We start from the raw sequence: 18,911 nt of genomic DNA on the forward strand, positions 1-18,911 counted from the left end.
AGACTCTGGGAGGTCTCATGCCAAGGAGTACTTCCCAGAACTTCTGCTGCCAGTGTCCTTGTCCTCTCGGTGAGCCACAGCCACCCCCATCTCTGCCAGAGACCCTCCAGCACTAGCAGGTCTGGTTCAGTCTCCTGTGAGGTCACTGCCCCTTCCTCTGTGTCCTGATGTGCACACTACTTTATGTGTGCCCTCCATGAGTGGAGTCTGTGTTGCCCCCAGTCCTGTCGAAGTCCTGCAATCAAATCCTGCTAGCCTTCAAAGTCTGATTCTTTAGGAATTCCTCCTCCCATTGCTGGACCCCCAGGTTGGGAAGCCTGATGTGGGGCTCAGAACCCTCACTCCAGTGGGTGAACTTCTGTGGTATAAGTGTTCTCCAGTTTGTGAGTCACCCACCCAGCAGTTATGGGATTTGACTTTATTGTGATTGTGCCCCTATTGTTCAGCAGTTAGTTGTGATTCCATTGCTCTCACAAGAGGGAGTGAGTGCACATCTTTCTACTCCACCATCTTGAATCAATCTCCCCTTCTAGAGTGTTTTTTATTTCAGATATTGAATTGTCTATTTTTGATTGGGTCTATTTATGTTTTCTAGTTCCCTGTTAAAAGGACCTGTGTTTAGATCAATTATTTTGCCTAATTCAGTTAACATTTTTATTTACTTTTATCTGATAAATTATTTATTTTTGTTTCTTTATGTATTTTTCACAGTTTTCCTCTCGATATTTCATTTGAGATTAGTTCCTCTGCCTTTTCATTTTACTTAACTTTCTCTCCTCCTATGAATTTAGATGAAACAGTTAACTATTGTGGTTTTGAAATGTGTTCTTATGTGGGAACATCCCTATGCAGGCTGCGTGTGCCCAGTGCCTTTGGTTGGAGAGCTGGATTTGATGTGAATCCAATCACGTCTTTCCTCAGGGTGTGCTGGCAGCTATCAACTTGAAAGGGGGTGTGGCTGGAGATGAAGTGGATAGAACCAGTGCAGGGTGTGAAGTGGGGCTTCCTATCTGCTCAGTGGCCATCACCACCCTGTCAGGGGCTGGGTCTGCTTGCAAGTTGCTGGTGCAGAAGCCCTAAGGGTCAGGTCTGAGTTGGCTCTGTTTCCTTCAAGTGTGTGTTTTTCCTTCCCTCAGCAGTGGGACATTTGCCCCAAAGGAGAGGAGTGCTGAGGCAAGTGAGATTTGTGTGCCTAGAGTTTCAGTGGATGTTCTGGCTGTGTAGATGTCTGTGCCTCTGCTCAGATGCAGTTCACTGTCACATATTTTCCCCAATCATGGTCATCCCAGATCTAGTGTTGTGCTCTGACTTGGAGTTTGCAGAGCTGGGACATTTGCTTGGTTTGGGCTTGGGAACCCAGTGACATGGTCACAGGAATCCCAGCAGTTGCCAGGGCAGGCCTCCCTCCTCCTTGCCTGGGGTCAAGCCAGCACCTGCATGCTCCTCACAAGTAGAGTCTAGGTTTCTCTAGCCTTTCTATCTTTCCCAATAATTCTACAACCAGCCAATGGGGCTTATCTCCTATGTGTGAGACCCCAGAACTGAGACACCCATTCTATGGCTCTTTCAGAGTGGTGTCCGCCCACGCCATTCCCCTTTTTCCTTTGAGTCCCATCCCAGGGGCACAGATCCCAACCCAGTCACTTCCCCCCTGCCCACCCAATTACATGTGTATGTTTCTTACAGCCTTGGTTGTACAGGAGTCCTTCTGACAGTTTCCAGTTAGTTTTCATTGAGAATTGGTCCAGATGTCGATTTATTTTTGATGTGTTGGTGAGGGGAGATGAGCTCCACATCCTCGTACTCTGCCATCTTGATCTCTCCCGATAGAACTTTCACTACCTTTCTAATAACATCTATGGTTACTCAGTTGGTTTTTCTTTTACTAATTTTTCTTATGTGAATTTTATTAATTTTTTTTTCTGTGAAATCATCAGTAATATTCCCTTAATGCTTACACCCCTTTTATATCTATAGTTATTACATATGCTTTATTTCTAATATTGAAAGATGTTAAGATTTTCAAAGTTTTATTTCCAAGAACAAGTTTTTAACATTATTTATCCATTTTACTATCTTTCTGGTTATTTCATTACATATTTCTTTATGTCTTTTATTCTAGTTTCATTTGTTTTTTTATTGATATTGATTTTATAATGTATTACGTTAATATTTAGTTAATTTATTTTCAGTTTAAAACACCATGTAAATTTCAAATTTTAGGTGTGTCTCATATGTTATGATAATGGTTCTCTTTTTCATGTGTTTACAGATAATTTGTAATTTTTGTTTTTATTTGCTTGCTGATCAGGGGCTATTGGGAATAAATTGTTTATTAATTTTCATATATTTCAAGTTGTTTTTATTAATTTTAAATGTTACTGTGATTAAGGGAATATAATTTCTAAAAGTTTTACTTTGCTGAATTGATTAAACTTTTTAATGGATAAACACATTAATTTCTGTAAGTATTCCAGGATTATAAGAAAAATGTATGTTTTCTTTTGTAGGATAAAAAATTTTGTATAAGTGAGCTTATTGCATATATTTTCAAATCCTTATATTCTTATTTGTTGATTGCTTGATCTCTCTCTCTCTAGCTTATGTTTCACATATATAAAGTTAATGTCCATCTTTTTTCTGTTTAATGCTATTTGACCATGGAATCAACTTTTTATGATAATAATGGTAACACTTCTGCTGTCTTTTCATTTATATTCACTTGTAATATCATAGACCATTTTAAAATTTTAAACACTTTTCCACTTGGTTTTAGATATATTTCTTGAAAACAGCATATGTTTTGATATGGGTTTTAACTACACCTGACTTTTTTATTTTAAAATATGTCAATTAGGCATTTCACATTTAATGCAATAGCTGATATATTTGGTTTTCTTCTTTCAATCTTATTTTGTATTTGCTATTTATTTTGTTGTTGTTGTTTTCCTCTGTTCTTATTTTTGCTTAATTGATCGAGATTTTGTTCATTACTTCTTCTTCCTTGTTAAATTTGACATTCTACTATACTTTTTAATTCTGCAGGTGGTTACATTTCTATTCTTAAAAGTGATTTTCAAACGAACTTTAAGGCACTAGTTTTAAAAAATTAGTTCTAGGCTATAATATTTTATTTTATATGTTTCTCTTCTGTTTTAGAAATCCTATTAAACTTGTATGCTATAAATTCTCAATTACATAAGAAACAGTCTAAATTTTTAATACTGTAAGAAATACATTTATCACTAATTTTTCTTTACATTGCTCTTTCCCCTCTATTGATTTCTCTGTTCTAACTAAATTAGCATTTGTAACACTTTCTCACATATTTTCTTAGATTAGGGTTCATGCTGTTAATGATATATGGATGCTCGTGTGTTCTTAAAATATTTTTTTTTCCTTTACAGATGAATACAATTTGGCTGGGTATTATAGTTTTTGATTATAAAACTTTTCTCTCAGTGGTTTGTGGATCATTTCTCTTGTCCTCTAACCTTCAATCTCATCTCGCAGCTCTGAAGTCCTATAGGTACATTATAGGTAATGGCCTGATTTTATTTCCTTTGTAAGTAGGCTATTATTTCCTTTGGTAAGCTTGTAATATTTTCTTTTATCCTTATATTCAGAAATTTCACTATGACATATCTATATTATTTTTCTCATAAATCTTACCTGTTATTCATTGAAAAATTTCAACCTACTCTCAGGTCTTTCTTCAGCTTGGAATAATCTTTTACTCTATGTATAATCATCACTCCTCCTCCATTTATTTCTTTATTTCCTTTTGGGAATTTAATTATTCAGGTACTTGATATCCTGTACCTGTCCTTTGAGACTCTTATTTACTTTTAAGCGTGTGTGCATGTGTCTGAGCTAGAGAGAGAGATTGGAAATTTTGTTTTTTATTTTTGTTGATTCTTTTGTGCTTTGGGGACTCAAGGGGAAGAAGCAGAGTACTAGGTTTACTTCTCTATGGGGGCTACAGTGAAATAAGTGAAATTTAGGACTTTTGGACTCCCTGAGGAAGTTTGTTTTGCTGAGGCTCATGAGTCTCTTCCAGTAAGTGATGAACTTACAAATTCTTTGGCTTACTTTGATACTCTTAGAGATTTCCAATATTTTTACCCTAGTAAACCTGTAGGAGACCTGCGTTGGTGAGGCAAATGGATTTTTTTCCTCTGATTAGGAAAGGTCTGTTACTTGAACTTGGAGAGGCCTGAGAATAGGATATTGTTTTCAGACCTTCACCTGAGACAGTGGTTTGTCATGTGTATTTAGTCAGATCACAGGTGTAGCAACTGCTCTACCTTCAACCACTTACTTGTGTAGTGCAGCATGAGTGTGCCCAGTAACCTGATTTATATGGGTAATAAAAGAACACAAATCATGGGCTTCCCTGGTGGCACAGTGGTTGAGAATCTGCCTGCCAATGCAGGGGACACGGGTTCGAGCCCTGGTCTGGGAAGATCCCACATGCCGCGGAGCAAGTAGGCCCGTGAGCCACAACTACTGAGCCTGCGCGTCTGGAGCCTGTGCTCCACAACAAGAGAGGCCGCGATGGTGAGAGGCCCGCGCACCGTGATGAAGAGTGGCCCCCGCTTGCCACAACTAGAGAAAGCCCTCACACAGAAACGAAGACCCAACACAGCCCTAAATAAATAAATAAATAAATAAATAAATTAAAAAAAAAAAAAAAAAAAGAACACAAATCCATTAGCTGGCAAAGAGAACAAAACTGCAACCCACTTGAGTACTCGGACACTTGAGGGAGAAAGGCAAAGCTCAACATAAAGCAAATGCTTCCACTGAAGGTGGAAAAGAGACATGAGAATTTTAACAACAACAACAATAATGCAAGAACAATTCTAGAAACACTTAAGAGCACACGTACATAAAAATAAATGTTTTATGGAACAAAAACACTCTTTTAGTTAAAAAGATCAATCAAATATATATCCATTTGTCTTTAGGTAGTCATTCAAATCTGTTAAAGTGTTTCTTATGCAACTAAATGGCTAGACCTATGTGACGTACTACTCACAGATAAATTCTCTTCTCTTTGTCTAGTCCTGTCAGAGCAGATGTAAATTTTAACTATATTCTGGTGTAAACTTATGTATATTTTCATGTTCTTCTCATCACAGTTCTTCATTTTGTGTATAAGAGAATGTTAAGTGATCAGTGTATTGGCCATATTTAACCTTTAATCTTAATGGGGTAATAAGAACAGTGCTAGAAAGGAGAATGGTTTCTTTTTTTTTTTCACAGACATAGGCTATGTGGAAATAATACTAAAGAAACTTTAAATGTCATGCACATATGTTTCCATCTCCATTGTTTTTAAAGTCAGTGAAATGATTGTTTGATAGTAAATAGAAAAACAATCAGTTGATTCAATTATTTTCCATGGCATTTGTCATATTATTCAATTGAAGGGCAAAGTTTAATCTATTTTGTAACATAATTGAGATTAAATGCCTTCCTGCTTAAAACCTGAATGAGCCAGATGGGAGCCTATATTGATAATATTACCTATAAAATTATAAACTTGGTTTTACTTTTTTTTTTTTTAGGTTTTGCCTGATCTACTTATGGGTGTTTAGGTAAATAGCATATGGAAAAATATACTTCAAACATATATTTTTAAAAAAATTGGTTCCCCTCATTCTGCATAAGTGAATAGCAACATTATTTTTGAATGCATTAAGATAACTATATTAAAATTTATTTATGTGCTGTATGAGGAATTTTTTGACTTGTGCCATCTGTTATACATTTCATTTATATTTTTCACTTTATGCAAAAGTATTTTTAGATATTTTATGCAAAAATATGTTCTCATCACAACCTTTCCATATGTTTTTCCTACCTATTTCTATTGGCATGTCTTTCCTTTTCAGTTATTAGATACAAAGTGATAAGTGCACGCTGATTTGTACCTGGTATCTTCTGAGAAATTACTGAGTATATGCTTCTATGAATCATTCCTTACTCTTTTACTTGTTCTGTTTAATTAAAAACTATTGATGTACTGCCAGCTGTGGGTCAGGCACTGTGCTAGGAAATAAAAAAGACACAGTGTTCCTACCTTCATGGAGCTTATATTCTAGTGTAGAAGGGTAACTTGTAAGAATCTAAACATAGTGCTATTTAATCAGATTTATAAGTGCTAAAAAGTAGATGGTTGTAAGAAATAAACACACATTTAGAACATTACCCCTATAAACAAGGAAGTATATTCGATTGTGGGTAATCAAAATTACATATGATGCAGTCCAAAATATCAAGGACTTTTCTAGTCTAATGTGGAAGACAGACAAATAACAGGCAATGCAAATAGGTGTCATAAGTGCTCTGGGAACACATAGGAGGACCACCTAGTCCCATCTTTGGAGTTCAAGGAAGGCTTCTTAGAGAAGGGGATATCTAAGTTGAGTGTCCTGAAGTAATATTAGTAGATAGGTGAGGATGGGAAAGGGGGTGGTGGAATTTTTCTGGGGCCTAGAATCTAGGCAGTGAAGACAGAGGACAGAGAGAGAATAAATAATTGGGGACCAAAAGTAGTTAATTATGATTAGAGCATTACATTTTGTCTAATTTTTAATATACAGTAATGTGTTTCCAAAGGAGTAGAGGGTTAGTAGCTTTCTACTTGTGTTGAATGAGTTCATGTAGTGTTAGGAGTTTAAACGTTGGAGCAAGATTCTCTGAGTTTGAAAACCATCCCTTCCTGGCTGTGTGACCTTGTGTAAGTGACTTAATCTCTCTGTACCTCATTTTCCTTATCTGTAATTTGATGATAACAATACCTTCCACATATGCTTCTCATGAGAATCATACATCTCTACGTTAAAAGTGCTTAGAAGAATGTGTGGTACATAGGCAGTACTGAATATGTATTAGCTATTATTATTTTTAATAACAGATATACGTTGCTACAGAGTTCTTTCTTGCTCTGAAGTCCATCCAAAGCTGACAGAGTTTTGTGTCACCCATTACATGGGTCAGAATAGTATTCCCAAATATGTAATATGCTTTCCACAGAACCTGTAGAGGCCTAGCAGGATTCGTTCTTCCTTCTTAGTAGTTAGAAATGTGGGTTGCAATAATTTGTCCTTTATATTGGGAGGATATCCTGTCATGCTCCAGACCACTAGGCCCTTCATTATTCACTGATGTGGTTGGCCCTTGAACCTTTGTATATCCCCCATGTTCTGAAATGCATGCTTCCTACAAAGGTCTCTAAAGTACTTTTCACTTCTTGCTACCTCAGTCTGATTAACATCATATCATGATATGTTGGATCAGTAGGATGTCATGCAGCATATTCAGATTGTCCAGGTATCTTTAGACTATTTTATGACAGGGAGCAGGAGAGTTAACACAGCCATAAGGCAAGACTATAATTGTACACCGTGGTCCATCCCAAATGAATGAAATCTGTTTCTATCCTAATTTCTGATTAGGATTGAAAAGAACACATTTGCCATATCTATAACTACAGGCCAGGTACTTGACGGCCTTGTTAACCTGCTCTATCAACAATATCACAGCTGGCACAGCAGCTGGAAATGGAGCTAGTACATAGTTGAGTTTGTCATAGTCCTCTGTCATCTTTTAGGATCCAATTGGTTTTTGTATGGGCTAAACTCAGATTAGTGAATTAAATACAGATATAATGGGGATCACCACCCCTTTATCCTTTAGTTCTGTATAGTTGGCATTAATCTGTACCACTCCCCAGGAGACAACATTTTTCATTTTTACTATCTTGTATTGTATGGGAAGTAGACAGTTTGAGAGACTTTCAACTGGCATTCTCTACTAAAAGAGTTTTAACCCAAGGAAACAATATGGAGCTACCTGCCAACTACCAAGTATATCCATTCCAATTATACATTCATGGATCATGAAAATGACCACTGGCTGGTTGTGAACCCAGTAGACTCACTGTGAACCAGACCTAGACCAAGATTCCTCCATTTATTACCTGCTCACATATACCTCCACTCCATTTGGGGGCCATAAATGACACCTTGTGTCCCTGAGTATCAATGTTAATTCAGACCCTGTGCCCAACAATCCTCAAAATGTTTGGTGTTCCTCTATGCATAGTATACTCTTATATAAGAAAGTGGTCATAGGTTTATTTGAGGAATGACTGACAGAATCATTGCTATATGCTTGGCACATTGCAAGTTTCTTCCTCATGGAGACCTGGCCTCTTCTTCAGACAATGGGTTACAGGCTCAGTCTAGAAACTAGACAAATGATCATGACATTTTTGAGGCAGCTGCCCTCAGTAAACCTTGACTTCTTTCAACTTCATAGTTTGAGCTCTACAGGGCACAATATTGTTTTAACCATCTCCATTGCTCTCTGAAGATCACACTCCCCTCCCATACTGCTATGACCCTGCTGCTTATAGTAAGGGTCTTTCTCTCACCAGGAAGTTCTTTATTGTTTGATTAGTGATGTCTCTTCCAGGCCCTTCATGGAACACAATTATCTGGTGGTTTTCTAGCCTTACCTGATATATCTACTCTAACATGATTAATTCTCTAAGCCTTTTTTTTCTTTTTTTCTCTAAGCCTTTTGATCTATTATTTCATGTTCTTCCATGGCTGTTTTGCCATTTCTACTTTACTTAGTGAGGTTAATTTTTTTCTCTACATTTCTAAGAGCCATTCTCGTAACCTGGTAGTATCATCTATTGTGAATCCTTTTTACAGATCAGGTGTTAGCAAACTATTTTTTGTAAAGGGTCAGACAGTGAATATTTTAGGCTTTTCAAACCATATAGTCTCTGGTTAAAGAAAGCTTTCTCTGTAGAAACAGGAGTGGGCTGTACTTTGCTGACCATCATTATAAACTATATTCTGGGGTACTCTCATATTGATATTCTCTCATACTGATAAATTCTCTCTCATCCAAATTTATCTTTCATCTTCCTTGAGCCAGTATCCTCAGAATCCTTGATCCAGTATCCTCAGAATCCAGGGCTATGTATTCTGGCCTGGCCACTACCAGTATATGCTGCCTAGGTACCACAGCTCCTTTGGGGTATATGCTCTGCTTTCTCCTAGCCAGCACAACATTTCTCTGGCAAAATTATGTTGTAATTTAACACTAATAATTGGCATAATTGACAACAGGAGAGATGTGAGAATGAGTATTTTAGTCCTGATGAGGGGAGATCTTAATGGCACACTGCATCATCTGCTATAATTCAACATCTTTCTAGTCAGGTTAGTATGAGGCTGAGTAACTACAAATGCAAATGGATAAACAGCTATGAATAAAACCAAATTTAAGCATTCAGCCTACAAACCTCACTTTGGTATATAAATTCACCAAATTTGTTGTGTACATAAATGTGTTGTTGGAAGATGACTGTATCTTCATTACTATTTCTGAAATATGTAGTGCCCGTCTTATTCAAAACAAGACCAGGCTTATTTAAAACAGTAAAGCAAGGAAAATAACACTAGTACCCTAATTTCTGCAACTTTTCCCTATCTTGAGAATAGGAAATCCCTATCCCATCCTTCCCCACACCTTAATATCAGGTATCCAGTTTCATGTATGCTGCCTTTTCTTTTTTCTCACAATAAGGAATTTGATCCATAGAGCTTCACTGAGATTTACCAGACTGATAAGCCTTCTTTCCTTCCAAACATATTTAATATATTTGAGTCCTACTTTGTGATGTTTTTTCATGTGCTAGGACTACAACATTGAGCAAATATAGAAAATCCCTACCATATTAAATCTTACATTCTAGTGTATATGTGGGTGATATAAGTTGTAAAATAAAATATTTCAGAGAACAAAATGTCTTATAAACCAAATGGAAAGAGTGACTGGAGGTGGAGGTCAACTTTAGTTAGACTTGTTAAGTAAGACTTATTAGCTAAAGCCTGAATGGTGCTAAGGAGCTGGTCAAATGAAATTCTGAGATTGTTCTCCAGGAAGTAGGGTAGAAGGAGAAAAGTCCCTGATGCTGGAATGTTTTGAGCATATTTAAGGCCTATGAGAAGGTCATTTGGTTAGAGTGAAGAAAGTAAGATGGAGGAACATAAGAAATGAAGCTAGAAAGACAGGAGCCAGATCATGTTAAACCTTGTTAATAAAGAGTTTGAAATTTATTATAATTATAATAAGAAGCCTTTGAAAGATTTTTCCATGGAAATAATATCAGAATATCATTTGAAAAGATTATTGTTTCTACTGTGTAAAGAATCAAAGCAATAGTAGAAGCAGAGTACTGGGAAGATGCCATTGTAGTCTCAGTGAGAGATTTTGGGACCCTCCAACTAGGATGGTAGCATTTTCAGGAATATTTTCACTGTCAATAGGGATTGAAGCTGTAAGTATGTTGGATAAAACAATAAGGGTATAATATAAAGAACTAGCCACTGGTGGATGGACATATATTTTGTTTAACAGAAAATACCCAATCCCATGCAATCTTACCACAGAGGTAGCTAGACAATGGACCAGAGCATATACACAACTTTGAGACATTAAAACAAAAGCATGAACCTAAAAGATTCTGAAAATATATTGGTGGTGACTTTTTCTTACTCTTTAAAAGGAATTCATGTCAGATTTGGAGTAAGAACATTGTATTACAAAATATTTGTAGTATCATAATTAGAACCAACATAGGGTAACCAACTTCCTACTCGGTGAAATGAAGTTCACCCCTTGAAAATTATTAAAATTTTATGAAAAAAACTTCCCAAATATTTTCTCAAAATGCAAATATCTATAATTTTTAAGTACTGTTCTTGTTATGATTTAAAAATCCTAAACTTTTCATTTTTTGAACTCCTAAAATCATCAAAGTTTGACTAAATTTCTAAAGGAACTTGTTATGTCATATTACATGTCCAAAACTATAATTTAATATGTTTTCTCTAGATGTACTATTTATTGTTACCAGCCAGCATTTTATGTTGAGTTCAGATAAATATGTATACTGTGGAATCTTGGTTAATGTTCTAGAAATTTGCTGCAAAATGACTCTGGGAGTTACTAGGATTCCAAATTTAAAAATATATATATTTATAGATTTTCTGGTACAAAAGTACCTGTAAAAGTGGCTAAATACCTAAGGCAAGAAAAAAAAGTTTGGTCTAATTAAACTAAAGTCGTGACCAACCTAGAATACCAAGAATTTAAGAACATTTGAGGAAAGTGACTATGGAAAGTTGAAACAAAGTGTGAGGTTAATATTTGGGAGCAATACTGTGTTAGTTTCTGTTGCACAATAAAGTGAATCAGCCATATGTATACATATATACCCATACCCACTCCCTCTTGAGGCTCTCTCTCCCACACTCCCTAACCCACCCCTCTAGGTGGTCACAAAGCACTGAGCCGATCTTCCTGTGCTATGCTGCTGCTTCCCATCAGCCAACTATTTTACATTTGGTACTGTATATATGTCAATGATACTCTCACTTCACCCCAGCTTCCCCCTCCCACCCCATGTCCTCAAGCCCATTCTCTATGTCTACCTCTTTATTCCTGCCCTGCAACTAGGTTCATCAGTACTGTTTTTTTTTTTTTAGATTCCAAATATATGCATTAGTATATGGTATTTGTTTTACTCTTTCTGACTTACTTCACTCTGTATGACAAACTCTAATTCCATCCACCTCACTACAAACAACTCTATTTCGTTCCTTTTTATGGCTGAGTAATATTCCATTGTATACATGTGCCACATCTTCTTTATCCATTCATCTGTCGATGGACATTTAGGTTGGTTCCATGTCTTGGCTATTGTAAATAGTGCTGCAATGAACATTGTGGTACATGTCTCTTTTTGAATTATGGTTTTCTCCAGGTATATGTCCAGTAGTGGGATTGCTGAGTCATATGGTAGTTCTATTTTTAGTTTTTACGGAACCTTCATACAGTTTTGCATAGTGGTTGTATCAATTTACATTCCCACCAACAGTGCAGGAGGGTTCCCATTTCTCCACACCCTTTCCAGCATTTAATGTTTCTAGATTTTTTGATAACAGCCATTCTGACTGGTGTGAGGTGATAGCTCGTTGTACTTTGAGTTGAATTCCTCTAACAATTAGGGTCGTTAAGCAACTTTTCATGTGCCTCTTGGCCATCTGTATGTCTTCCTGGGTGAAATGTCTATTTAGGTCTTCCACCCATTTTTTAACTGGATTGTTTGCTTTTTTGATATTGAGCTCCATGAGCTGTTTGTATATTTTGGAGATTAATCCTTTGTTCTTTCATTTGCAAATATTTTCTCCTATTTTGAGGGGTGTCTTTTTATTTTGTTTATGGTTTCCTTTGCTGTGCAAAACCTTTTACGTTTCATTAAGTCTCATCTGTTTATTTTTGTTTTTATTTCCATTACTCTATGAGGGTCAAAAAAGATCTTGCTGTGGTTTATGTCAGAAAGTGTTTCTCCTATGTTTTCCTGTAAGAGTTTTATACCGTCTGGTCTTACATTTAATTCTTTAACCCATCTGGAGTTTATTTTTGTGTGTGGTGCTAGGTAGTGTTCTAATTTCATTCTTTTACATATAGCTGTCCAGTTTTCCCAACACCACTTACTGAAGAGGCTGTCTTTTCTCCATTGTATGTTCTTGCCTCCTTGTCATAAATTAGGTGCCAATATGCTCATGGGTTTATCTCTGGTCATTCTATCGTGTACCATTGATCTATATTTCTGTTTCTGTGCCAGTATCATACTGTCTTGATTACTGTAGCTTTGTAGTATAGTTTGAAGTCAGGAGCCTGATTCCTCCAACTCCATTTTTCTTTCTCAAGATTGCTTTGATTATTCAGGGTCTTTTGTGTTTCCATATGAATTGTAAAATTTTTGTTTGAATTCTGCGAAGAATGCCATTGGTAGCTCAATAGGGATTGCATTGAATCTGTAGATTTCTTTCTTTGGGTAGTATAGTCATTTTCACAATATTGATTCTTACAGTCCAAGAACATGGTACATTTCTCCATCTGTTTATGTCATCTTTGATTTCTTTCATCAGTGTTTTGTAGTTTTCTGAGTGCAAGCCTTTTGCCTCCTTAGGCAGGTTTGTTCCTAGTTATTTTATTCTTTTTGTTGCAATGGTAAATGGGAGTGTTTCCTTAATTTCTCTTTTTAATTTTTCATTGTTGATATATAGGAATGCCAGAGATTTCTGTGCATTAATTTTGTATCCTGCAACCTTTCCAAATTTATTGATTAGTCCTAGTAGTTTGCTGGTGGCATTTTCCACATTTTCTATGTATAGTATCATGTCATCAGCAAACAGAGACAGTTTTATTTCTTCTTTTTCAATTTGGATTCCTTTTATTTCTTTTTCTTCTCTGATTGCTGTGGCTAGGACTTCCAAAACTATGTTGAATAAGAGTGGTGAGAGTGGACATCCTTCTCTTTTTCCTGATCTTAGTGGAAATGCTTTCAGTTTTTCACAATTGAATATGATGCCTGCTGTGTGTTTGTCATATATGGCCTTTATTATGTTGAGGTAGGTACCCTCTATGCCCATTTTCTGGAGAGTTTTTTTTCATAAATGGGAGTTGAATTTTGTCAAAAGCTTTTTCTGCATCTATTGAGATAATTATATGTTTTTATTCTTTAATATGTTAATGTGGTGTATCACATTGATTGATTTGCATATATTGAAGTATCCTTGCATCCCTGGGATAAATCCAACTTGATCATGGTATATGATCCTTTTAATGTGCTGTTAGATTCTTTTTGCTAGTATTTTGTTGAGGATTTTTGCATCTAAGTGCATCAGTGATATTGGTCTATAATTTTCTTTTATTGTGATATATTTTTCTGTTTTTGGCATCAGGGTGACAATGGCTTCATAGAATGAATTTGGGAGTGTTTCTTCCTCTGCAATTTTTTGGAAGAGTTTGAGAAGGGTCAGTGTTATCTCTTCTCTAAATATTTGATAGAATTCACGTGTGAAGGCATCTGGTCCTGGACTTTAGTTTGTTGGAAGATTTTTAATTACAGTTTCAATTTCATTACTTATGATAGGTCTGTTTGTATTTTCTAATTCTTCCTGGTTCAGTCTTCAAAAATTGTACCTTTCTAAGAATGTGTCCACTTCTTCCTGGTTGTCCATTTTATTGGCATATAGTTGTTTGTAGTAGTCTCTTATAGTCCATTGTATTTCTGCAGTGTCCTTTGTGATTTCTTCTTTTTCATTCCAATTTTATTGATTTGCCTCCTCTCCCTTTTTCTCTTGATGAGTCTGACTAAGGGTTTATCAATTTTGTTTATCTTCTCAAAGAACCAGCTTTAGTTTTATTGATTTTTGCTATTGTTTTCTTCATTTCTATTTCATTTATTTCTGCTCTGATCTTTATGATTTCTTTCCTTCTACTGACTTTGTGTTTTCTTTGTTCTTCTTTCTCTAGTTGTTTTAAGTGCAGTGTTAGATCGTTTGAGATTTTTCTTGTTTATTGAGGTGACATTGAATTGCTATTAATTTCCCTGTTAGAGCTGCTTTTGCTGCATCCCATAGGTTTCAGGTCATCATGTTTTTGTTGTCATTTTTTCTATGTTTTTTAAAAATTTCTTCTTTGATTTTTTTTTTTTTTTTTGCGGTACGCGGGCCTCTCACTGCTGTGGCCTCTCCCATTGCGGAGCACAGGCTCCGGACATGGAGGCTCAGCAGCCATGGCTCACGGGCCCAGCCGCTCCGCGGCATGTGGGATCTTCCTGGACCGGGGCACGAACCCGTGTCCCCTGCATTGGCAGGTGGACTCCCAACTACTGCGCCACCAGGGAAGCCCATCTTTGATTTCTTCAGTGATCTCTTGGTTATTTAGTAGTGCACTGTTTAGCCTCCATGTATTTGTGTGTTTTACAGTTTTTTTCCTGTAATTGATTTATAATCTCATAGCACTGTGGTCAGAAAAAATGCTTGATATGATTTCAATTTTCTTAAATGTTCCAAGGCTTGATTTGTGACCCAAAATGTGATCTATCCTGGGGAATGTTCCATGAGCACTTGAGAAGGAAGTGCGTTCTACTGCTTTTGGGTGGAATGTTCTATAAAGATAGACTATATCTATCTGGTTTATTGTTTCATATAAAGCTTGTGTTTCCTTATTTATTTTCTGTTTGGATGATCTGACCATTGATATAAGTGGGGTATTAAAGCCCCCTACAGTTATTGTGTTAGTGCCGATTTCTCCTTTCATGATTGTTAGCATTTTCCTTATATGTTGATGTGCTCCTATGTTGGGTGCATAAACATTTATAATTGTTATATCTTCTTCTTGGATTGATCCTTTGATCATTATGTAGTGTCCCTCCTTATCTCTTATAACAGTCTTTATTTTAAAATCTATTTTATCTGATACTAGTATTGCTACTCCAGCTTTCCTTTGATTTCCATTTGCATGGAATATCTTTTCCCATCCCTTCAATTTCAGTATGTATGTGTCCGTAGCTCTGAAGTGGTTCACTTTTAGCTAACATATATATGGGTCTTGTTTTTGTATCCATTCAGCCAATCAGTGTCTTTTGGTTGGAGCATTTAATCCATTTATATTCAAGGTTATTAGCAACATGTATGTTCCTATTACCATTTTCTTAATTGTTTTGTTTTTGTTTTTGTGGGTCTTTTTCTTCTCTTGTGTTTCCCGCTTAGGGAGGTTTCTGTAGCATTTGTTGTGAAGCTGGTTTGGCGGTACTGAATTCTCTTAGCTTTTGCTTGTCTGAAAAGCTTTTGACTTCTCCATCGAATATGAATCAGATTCTTGCTTGGTAGAGTAATCTTGGTTGTAGGTTTTTCTCTTTCCTCACTTTAAGTGTATCCTGCCACTCCCTTCTGGCCTGCAGAGTTTTTTCTGAAAATTCATCTGATAACCGTATGGGGATTACTTTGTATGTTATTTTTTGTTTTTCCCTTGCTGCTTTTAATATTGTTTCTTTGAATTTAATTTTTTTTTTAGTTTTATTGATATATGTCTTGGTGTGTTTTTCCTAGGGTTTATCCTGTATGGTACTCTCTTTGCTTCCCAGACTTGGATATTTCCTTTCCCATGTTAGGGAAGTTTTTGACTATAATCTCTTCAAATATTTTCTCAGACCCTATCTTTTTCTCTTCTTCTTTTGGAACCCCTATAATTCGAATGTCAGTGCACTTAGTGTTGTCCCAGGGGTCTCTGAGATTGTCTTCAATTCTTTTCATTCTTTTTTCTTTATTCTGCTTCTTGGCAGTTATTTCCACCATTTTGTGTTTCAGCTCACTTATTCGTTCTTCTGCCTCAGTTATTCTGTTATTGATAACTTCTAGTGTATTTTTCATTTCAGTTATTGTGTTGTTCATCTCTGTTTGTTTGTGTTTTAATTTTTCTAGATCTTTGTTAAACATTTATTTTCTTAATCCATGCCTCCATTCTATTTCCGAGATTCTGGATCATCTTTGCTATCATTACTCTGAATTCTTTTTCGGGTAGACTGCCTATTTCCTCCTCATTTATTTGGTGTTGTAAGTTTGTACCTTGCTCCTTCATCTTTGACATACTGTTTTTGCCATCTCCTTTTTTTTTTTTATCAGTGGGATTTTGTTTCTGTCTTACTGGTGTTTGGCCTGAGACTTCTTACACTGGAGAGTGTAGGCTATTGTGTAGAGCTGGGTCTTGGTGCTGAGATGAGGAAGTCCGTGAGACCTCACTCCAATGAATGGTGTTTCGGCCCAACCCCCAACTCATGAACCAAGATCCTACAAGCCATGTGCAATGGCAAAAAAATAAAATAATATAAAATTAGACTAGGAAACTAACAGATATGTTAGAAAGAATGTAAAATTAAAAATATAGATGAATCAACAACCAAAATGTATATCAGTACCACAATAGTAAAACAGAGGAGGAGGAAAAAGAAAAAAAAAAAGAAGGAAGAAGAAAGGGGGGGAATGTCTTGGCTGGGGAGGGCAGGGCCTAAGCAAGGGCAAGGTTTGGGCAGTGGCTGGGGCCTATGCTTAGGACCAACAGAGTTGTAAAATGTCCTGGAGGTTTTGTGGGGTGGGGCTTCAGCTCAAGGAACAGAAGTGGCCCAGGCGTGGCCCCCATCCCTGGTCTCAGAGGACAGGGGACTTCACCTAGGAGCCCAGCATGCTTCCTGGGCTCGAGTGAGAAGGGAAAATGCCCTCCTTTACTCTCCTGCTCCTCCAGTCTGGGAGGGCACATCCTGCCTGCCTCTCCTGATCTCCCCGGCCTCCCTCCTATGCTTCCAAGCACCCACGTGGCCTGGAGGGGGTTTTGGAGGGCATGGGACCAGCCTGGGAGCTCAGCAGACTCACCATGCCCCAGTGGGCAGGGAATTGCCCTCTGCTTCTCTTCTGTTTCTCCCGGAAGGCCCTCTCACCTGCCTCTCCTGAACCCCTTAGCCTCAGGGGTGCCAGTCTTGTCTGACCTCCACTTCTCCTCCCCCCTCAGTCCCCCTACTTATTACCAGTTCACTTGGGAGTTCCTCCTCTCTCCTTGAGCATCAGAGTCACCCACCAGCAGCTGGTAGGAACCCTAGTTGTGGGGAGAAGCTAACTCCGCATCTTCCCACACTGCTGTATTGACTCAACCTCTGACAGTTTTAATAGATATAAGAAAATTATTTCCTCAAATGTTAAGTGAAATATCACCATGTCTAAAAATAGTTTCCTTTTGGTGAATTATAAACTTAAACCACCAGGGAATTAGAAATGATAAGATACTTTCTTTTTAGGTTCTATATGGCAAATCCCTGTGGCTTTCACTGAAATATCTAAAGTTCATTTATGTAGTACCTCTTAAAGTTATTGCATGGTTTAATAACTGTCAGTGAACTTTATTTTTTTTATTTTTTTTAAAACGCAGTCATATTTCTTTCTTTTTTAAAGATTTTGTTTGATGTCGACCATTTTTAAAGTCTTTATTGAATTTGTTACAATATTGCTTCTGTTTTATGTTTTGTTTTTTTGGCCACGAGGCATGTGGGAACTTAACTCCTCAACCAGGCATTGAACCCACACCCCCTGCATTAGAAGGTGAAGTCTTAACTACTGGACAACAAGGGAAGTCCCAGTTAACTTTAATATACAATTACTTTAGCTTATGTGCTTTGCAATTTAATATTCTAAATTGTGCTTGGGACATTTTTGGAGATAGATAGGTAATCTCATGAAGACATATATTTAAGAGTAATATATTGGTATCCACTGTTTACTGTTTTGGGTTGTGGTTTTTGAAATATGTAGTTTGGGGTTGACTTTAAAGTTTTGTACATTCTGTACTTATTTTCTCACATTCTAGATTAAACTTTGTTTTTAAAAGCACAGTCAAATACATGTCTTTTAGTTTATTTTTCCAAAATATATATTATTTAATATATACTTAGCCAGTTTCTTGCATCCCTTGCCCTTATTTATCTTCCCTAGTGATTTTAAGTATGTAAAATGAGTCAGATGCCTGCTCTTGTGAATATTACAGTTTGAACAACAACAACAATGAATAATGTAGTGATGAAAGAATTTTAAAGATGAGGATTAGAAAAGCATGCAAAGAAAATCACCTAGGTTTTTGTCTGAATCCAATATATGACAGCTATGTAACCTTAAAAAAATTGCTCAAACTACCTGAATCTTTTTTTTAAATCCATAGAACAAGAATGATGATATATTTCTTGCCTACCTCACCAGGTTCTTATAAGAATTAAAAGTGTTAAAATAACTGAAGTGTTAATAACATAGTTTAAGACAATGAAAATGGGAAATTCCACTTGACATACATACAGAAAAAAAGCATATTCTCTTTTAGATAAGGATTTGAAATCAAACTTACTATCTTAATAAGTATTTTTGATGCCTTACTGTGCAGGAGTCAGACACAGACTTTTTCTGAAGGTGATCACGTGCTTATGAAGG

The sequence above is a fragment of the Mesoplodon bidens genome (genome assembly GCF_964165515.1).
Source record: "Mesoplodon bidens genome assembly, chromosome: X".
Lineage (NCBI taxonomy): Eukaryota > Metazoa > Chordata > Mammalia > Artiodactyla > Ziphiidae > Mesoplodon > Mesoplodon bidens.